Source organism: Portunus trituberculatus, chromosome 29, assembly GCF_017591435.1.
Source record: "Portunus trituberculatus isolate SZX2019 chromosome 29, ASM1759143v1, whole genome shotgun sequence".
NCBI classification, from domain to species: domain Eukaryota; kingdom Metazoa; phylum Arthropoda; class Malacostraca; order Decapoda; family Portunidae; genus Portunus; species Portunus trituberculatus.
Genome location: NC_059283.1, coordinates 9,290,071 through 9,296,019, shown reverse-complemented (window position 1 = coordinate 9,296,019; position 5,949 = coordinate 9,290,071). Strand labels below are relative to the sequence as shown.

The 5,949-nt window shown below is 39.5% G+C and overlaps 1 long non-coding RNA gene across 1 annotated transcript; it reads left to right on the top strand.

Annotated features, from left to right (window-relative positions):
• Window positions 1–957: 957 nt before the first annotated feature.
• LOC123510550 lies at window positions 958–3,671 on the top strand. The gene is made up of 3 exons (XR_006676540.1): window positions 958–1,103; window positions 2,448–2,575; window positions 3,611–3,671. It is a non-coding gene; the product is annotated as an uncharacterized LOC123510550 (long non-coding RNA).
• The last annotated feature ends 2,278 nt before the right edge of the window (window positions 3,672–5,949 follow it).

Genomic DNA, 5,949 nt, shown 5'->3' with positions numbered 1-5,949 from the left:
AATAGTTTTCTGATATTTGAACATTGATCATTATCTGCACTGGCTTTCATTTTACTGTGGAGTCTAAGCATACTATGTGGTGGATCTATGACTGCAGCCTGATGTTGAACTTTCTTCTGGAAAGCTGTCTTTGCTGTAATTAGACCAAGTACGCTTTCATTCTTAAGTGATGCTCGATGGTCATTCTTAATCAGTTTCAGCTGACTAAACAATCTTTCTACAGCTGCATTTGAGTAAGGGAGTGAGAACAATAGTGAAACCATCCTGCTGAGCTGTGGATTTTGTATATTCCCTGCTATATTTTTAGCTTCAAAAACTGACTGCCAAAACACACTGTGATCTAAACTTTTTGACACACTAGAACTCAGATAGTTGTCTGTCTCCATTCAAGGTTTGTTTGCTGTAGGTCAACAACATCCTTCAAGTATGGCAACCTTTCAAAAATAGGGGCCAGTGAAGGAAGAGTTAGATTTTGGGCTACTTCAGGAGATAGGCAAGATAAAAAATCAAAATCTCCAATGTTATCAAATCTAGAGAGGATCTGCTCTACACATTCTCTTAGAAAATCTCTGCAGTGGGAATAAAACGATCTTACATCAGGATGATCATATCCAAGTTCTCTGGCTTTGCTCTGTACAATATTAGTTGCTGCTAGAAAATTTATATATTTTAATGAAATAAGCCAATTTCCTTAGAATTTCCTTAGATTTAGTAATTTCCTTAACATGATCCTTGTGACATAAAAATTTCCCTAAAATAAGGATATTTCCTTGAAAGTGGAAGCACTGTTTGCTATATGAAAACAGTGAAATTGAAAATACCAAAAGACATATTGTTAGAATTTTGGAGAAAAAGACAAAAACAGAAAAGAAATATGCAAAACTAAAAAAAAAAAAAAAAAAAAAAAAAAAAAACAGACAGTGAATATAACAACAGTAAAATTAATAAACAGCAATATAAAAAACCCGGAGCGACAGGAAAACACATCAGGAAGTGCCGTTCCAAAAGGCATTACTTCCGACACCAACCAGAACCAGCCAGAACACCCGTCATTGCTAGCTTGGAGTGTTGACATTGACAGCTTTTGAACATTTGTGGAGCAGGTGAGTTATTCCCAAGTGTGTGAGTGTACATGGTTATTAGGTGAAGTATGTAGAGTAGTGAGACGTGCCAATTAAGGTGAAAAAAAAGTCTGGTAAACTGAAAATAAGTGCGTCTTTAATAAGCAACTTTCGGGTTTTTGTTGCCTCATTTGTGGTGGTCATTCCTGCGGTATTACTGCAGTGTTTCACCACAATCAGCTACGTGTTTTTTTTTTTACCCACCTCAAGAGATAGAACTCCTGATTACGAGTAATTTGAACCCCATATATACTAGATGCAACCTTTTTGAATGGCGACACATTTTTTTTTTTTTTCTTTATTTAAGCGTGTTTTGGTGATCAGCCGTGACAATAGCCTCGCCTCCCGCATCAAACCCTGCCGCACACTGATGGTGTGCGGCGGCTCGGCGGGCTCCGTGACATACCATTGTCTGAGCATGGGCTTAATTGTTTACGCTGATTGAATCTGTTCTTTGATAGGTTAGGTTAGGTTAGGGCCAATGAAAAAAAAAAAAGCATAATTATTTCCACCAATCACGACGGCCCCTGAGATTAGGTTTAGTTGGGTTAGGTTAGGTTAAGTTTAGTTAGGTTAGGTTCGGTTGTATTAGGTTTGGTTAGATTAGGTTTAGTTAGGTTAGATTAGGTTAGGTTGGGTTAGGTTAGGTTCTTTTCTGGAGGAAACTAATTTTTTCAGGTAGATTTCGGCTTGTTTTTAATTCATTTACCAGTTGTTTTTTTATGGAAATCATAATATGTTTCGGGGCTGTAAAAAAAAATTGGTTGATTTGTGCCAAAAACAAGTGGTATTTTAATTAAAAGCAAGCCGAAATCTACCAGAAAAAAATAGTTTCGTCCAGAAAGGGCAAGGTAGTGAAACTCTGTAGGTTTACTATTCCTACCCTCCTACGCCTTGTTGCGCCCCATATTGCCTCCATAGATAGCTTATGCACCCATACAACTTCCATATCCGTAATAGTGTGATAGTTGAAGTGGTTACTGAGATATGGTGGTGTTATTGTGTTAGGCAGTGTCCGCCATCCTGCCTGCCACATCGGCCATTTCTGTGTTAACTATTTTCAGTTTTTCTCATTTACTACGCCCCCATATTGCCTCTGTAGGTAGTTTGTGCACTCCCATATGCTTGATAGTTTGATAGTTGAAGCAATTACTGAGATATGTTGGTGTTATTGTGTGTTAGGCAGTGTGCATCACCCTGCTTCAGTGCCTCCCACATAGACCCTTTTCTGTGTTGGCCTTTAGTCAGTTTTTCTCCTTTCCTACGCCTTGTCACGCCTCATTTATACTATTACTACCACTACTATAACAACTATCACTATTCCAGAGGTGCACCATGGCTTGCCACAATGTCACAACTGGTCCTTGGAGAGCCGCTGGTGGTGACGGGCTGCCTGTGTCCTCTCTGCGGCAAAACTCCACAAATACTCCACTCACCAAGTTCCAGAGGGAGAGGTGAGTGTGTGTGGGTGTGGGAGAGGTGTCTGCAGGTGTGCTGTGAGTGTGGTGGGTGTGTAAGTGTATTTTTTGTAAGTTTTTGTAATGTCAGCTATAGCTATGTAGGTATATTGTTTATTTTTTTTGGTGTGGGTTGGCTAGGGTAGACTTATTGTAGGTGTTTTCCAGGTGTGATTTGAGGGTTGTTTTGGGTGTGTGTGTGTGTGTGTTTTGTTGTGTGATGCAATATTTTAAGGTAATTTTTGGTGCTTTTTGTTTAGGTAATGTTTGTCTTGTTTCCTCTATATCTCCCTCCACAGGTTACCTCCAGGCTTTTCCTTCCATAGACTATTTCCTCCATGTTTCCTCCACCTTCCCTCCAATTTTGACTCTCCTATCTCACTTCTATCATAGTCAAAATAGTACTTTTCTAAATCTCACTTCAAAACCTGACAATTTTTCTAATTTTTCCTCCACTATCTGCTTTTCTTTCCTCCATATCTCCTCCACACACCAAGCTGTATACTGTGCTGGTGTGTGCGGTGTGGAAAGGTTTCCGCAGGTGTGGTGTGTATGTGGTGCGTGCGGTGTGTGTGTAAGTGTTTTTTTTGTTGTGTAAACTATATATTTTTTTGGTGTGTGTTTTTTACGTTTTCCAGTGTTTGCAAAGAGTTGTTTATGATTTGCTGGTGTGTGCAGGTGTGGGAATGGTGTGTGCTGGTGTGATGTGTGTTTGGTGAGTGTGGGATGTGTGATAGCATGTTTTTTCTTACAATTTTGTCTCATGAACATCAATTTTTTTCACTTGTTTTGGCCAGAAAATATTTGTCTTTTAAAATCCTTCTATTACCACCACCATCACCCCACCACCACCACTACCACTGTCCAACCACACCCACCACCACCACCACTGTCCAACCACACCACAACCACCACAAACAACCAACATTACCACATCAGATGCTCACAAAACCACACCATTTCACTACCACCACTAGTACTAGTATAACCACCACCACTACTACTACCACCACCACCTCCTCCTCCCAACAGGATCACCAGACACCACCGGCCGTACTAAAGGAAGTTGCTCTATGTAGGGATGGAACATGGCATCTGCACCAGCTGGGACACACTTAGCCAACTGTGAGTATTGAAGGCTGTTTTAGGGTGTTTGAAAACTTTGAGGGTGTTTAAGGCTACTTTAGGATGTTTTAAGGCTGTCTCAGGGTATTTTTAGGCTGTTTTAGATTGTTTAAGGCTATTTTAGGGTGTTTTAAGAATTTTAGGATGTTTAAGGGAGTTTTATGCTATTTTAAGGGTGTTTAAGGCTGTTTTAGTGTTTTTTAAGGCTATTTTAAGGTTATTTAAGGGTGTTTAAGACTGTTTCAAGTATTTTAGGCTATTTTAGGGTGTTTTAATGGTGTTTCAAGATATTTTAAAATTTTGGCTCCTGAAGTGATGAAGTGTATGCCCACGCCATCGCTCCATCAGTGCTTCATCTACTCGCTTTGTGTGTTTTTTATGATTCAGTAACAAAGTGACTAAGGGCCGTACCAAGAGTCGCGAAGGCCAAGGCACGGACCTTCCCTTCGACCAGCAAGGCAAAGCCTTCGCCCTTACCTTCAATCCATACCAAGAGTCGCCGTGGAAGGTAGGGCCGCGAGAGGTCTGCCGCTAGCATGAGTTGGTAACAGTTGTTTCAGTATTGGTATAACTGTAATCCGGATTTGAGCTCCACGAACAACAACAAAACCACAGTGCGCTACAAGAATGGAGGGAAGAAGCTGTGACCGGGCCAAACCACTCACGCACGAAGAGAGAATATTGATTCTCAATCTTGTAAAAGAGAATAAAGACTTGCAAGACCGCTCAACAAACCCAGCTAGCCTTCACAAGAAAAAAAATTAGCTTGGGAGGCGATCACCAAGTCATTTAATGCCATTAACATTTTTTTTTATATTAAGATATTTATAGCTAAATAAAAATTCAAGATTTTAGCATCAGCTGGTGCTTAGAGAAAATGACAATGTGAAAAAGAGGCAGGCTCAGGTAGTGAGTAACAAGCCCACATGTGATCAGAGTTATTGAATATCTGTGTTCTCAAGCATTCCTTATTGAAACCTGGCTTGCCACACACTTAAATAATTTTTCTTCTTTTCAAGTTTTGTATATGTATAGCAGTTCTGAATGTTTATTGTTGTTGCTCAATTTCACTATGTGTTTATAACAGGTTTATTCAACAACTTTACAGACTGCAGTGTTTTCATAATTTCCAGAATTCTTAACTTTCTTTTTTTTTTCTGTATCCTTCCATTATCCCTAAAGTGGTAATTTATCATGTGTTCGGAAATCACTGTCTTACAAAATCCATATCAAGAAACAGTGGTAATTCATTACAAGAGTTGAGAAATTTGTATTCTTTGGGATCTGCTAGACCACAATTTGTATGCATATCATTAAAAATTCCATAGTTAACACATTAGTATAGTCAATCATGAATTACATTAATCATGGCCTGAAATGGTTTGGATACAGGACTATACATCTTGAGAACTACCTACAATACTGTCAGTATACCTAGACTTAAATCCTTGCACATCACACCCAACTCAGTGAAAAGTTATCTGTTGACTTAGCTTTAACATTATTGCACTCAATGCTTATGTCACTCACTGTCTTTGTTGAGAGAGAGAGAGAGAGAGTTTGATAAGTCCTGGGTTAGTGTGAAGTGGGGTGCTTGTGAAATTCTCTCTACATCCCTACATAGTAGTACATCTTTGTGGTTTTGTTTTAAACCTGCTTATACAGGCTAGTATTTACCTTGTGACTGGCTTTTCTTTGCATACTTTGACAGCCTTCTGTCTGTTGGCAGTTCACTAGTCACTTCCTATTCTCCATTAACCCATGCACATATTTGGTCTTTAATAGGCTTGGATGATGAGCTCACTAAAGAAAATATTTATTACCATGAAATAAACAGTGTAACTTTCCTGACAAACGAAAACAAGCTTCATAAAACAGCTAGATGGCGAGCTTTCTGGATCCACTGCGTTCTTCCACCTCGCGATTTTAAGGCGATCCGTCACTATTATAAAAGAATAGTAACTTAAGTGGAAACATAACTATCGGTTTTCCGAGATTGAAAATATTACTTGATGTTGATTTTAGTTCATACTATTCGTTGGTCACTCCAGCTTACGAAAATTATGAAATATTTCTTCGAAGGTCATGTGGAAGACATGGGGGCACCCATGCCTTCCCTTCGACCTTCTCTCTGCTCTTGTTCCAATAATGACAGCGACTCTTGGTACCACATTACCTTCCCTTCTACCCTCGACCTTAAACCTTCGTGACTCTTGGTACGGGCCTAACTGTTTTCAGGGACACTG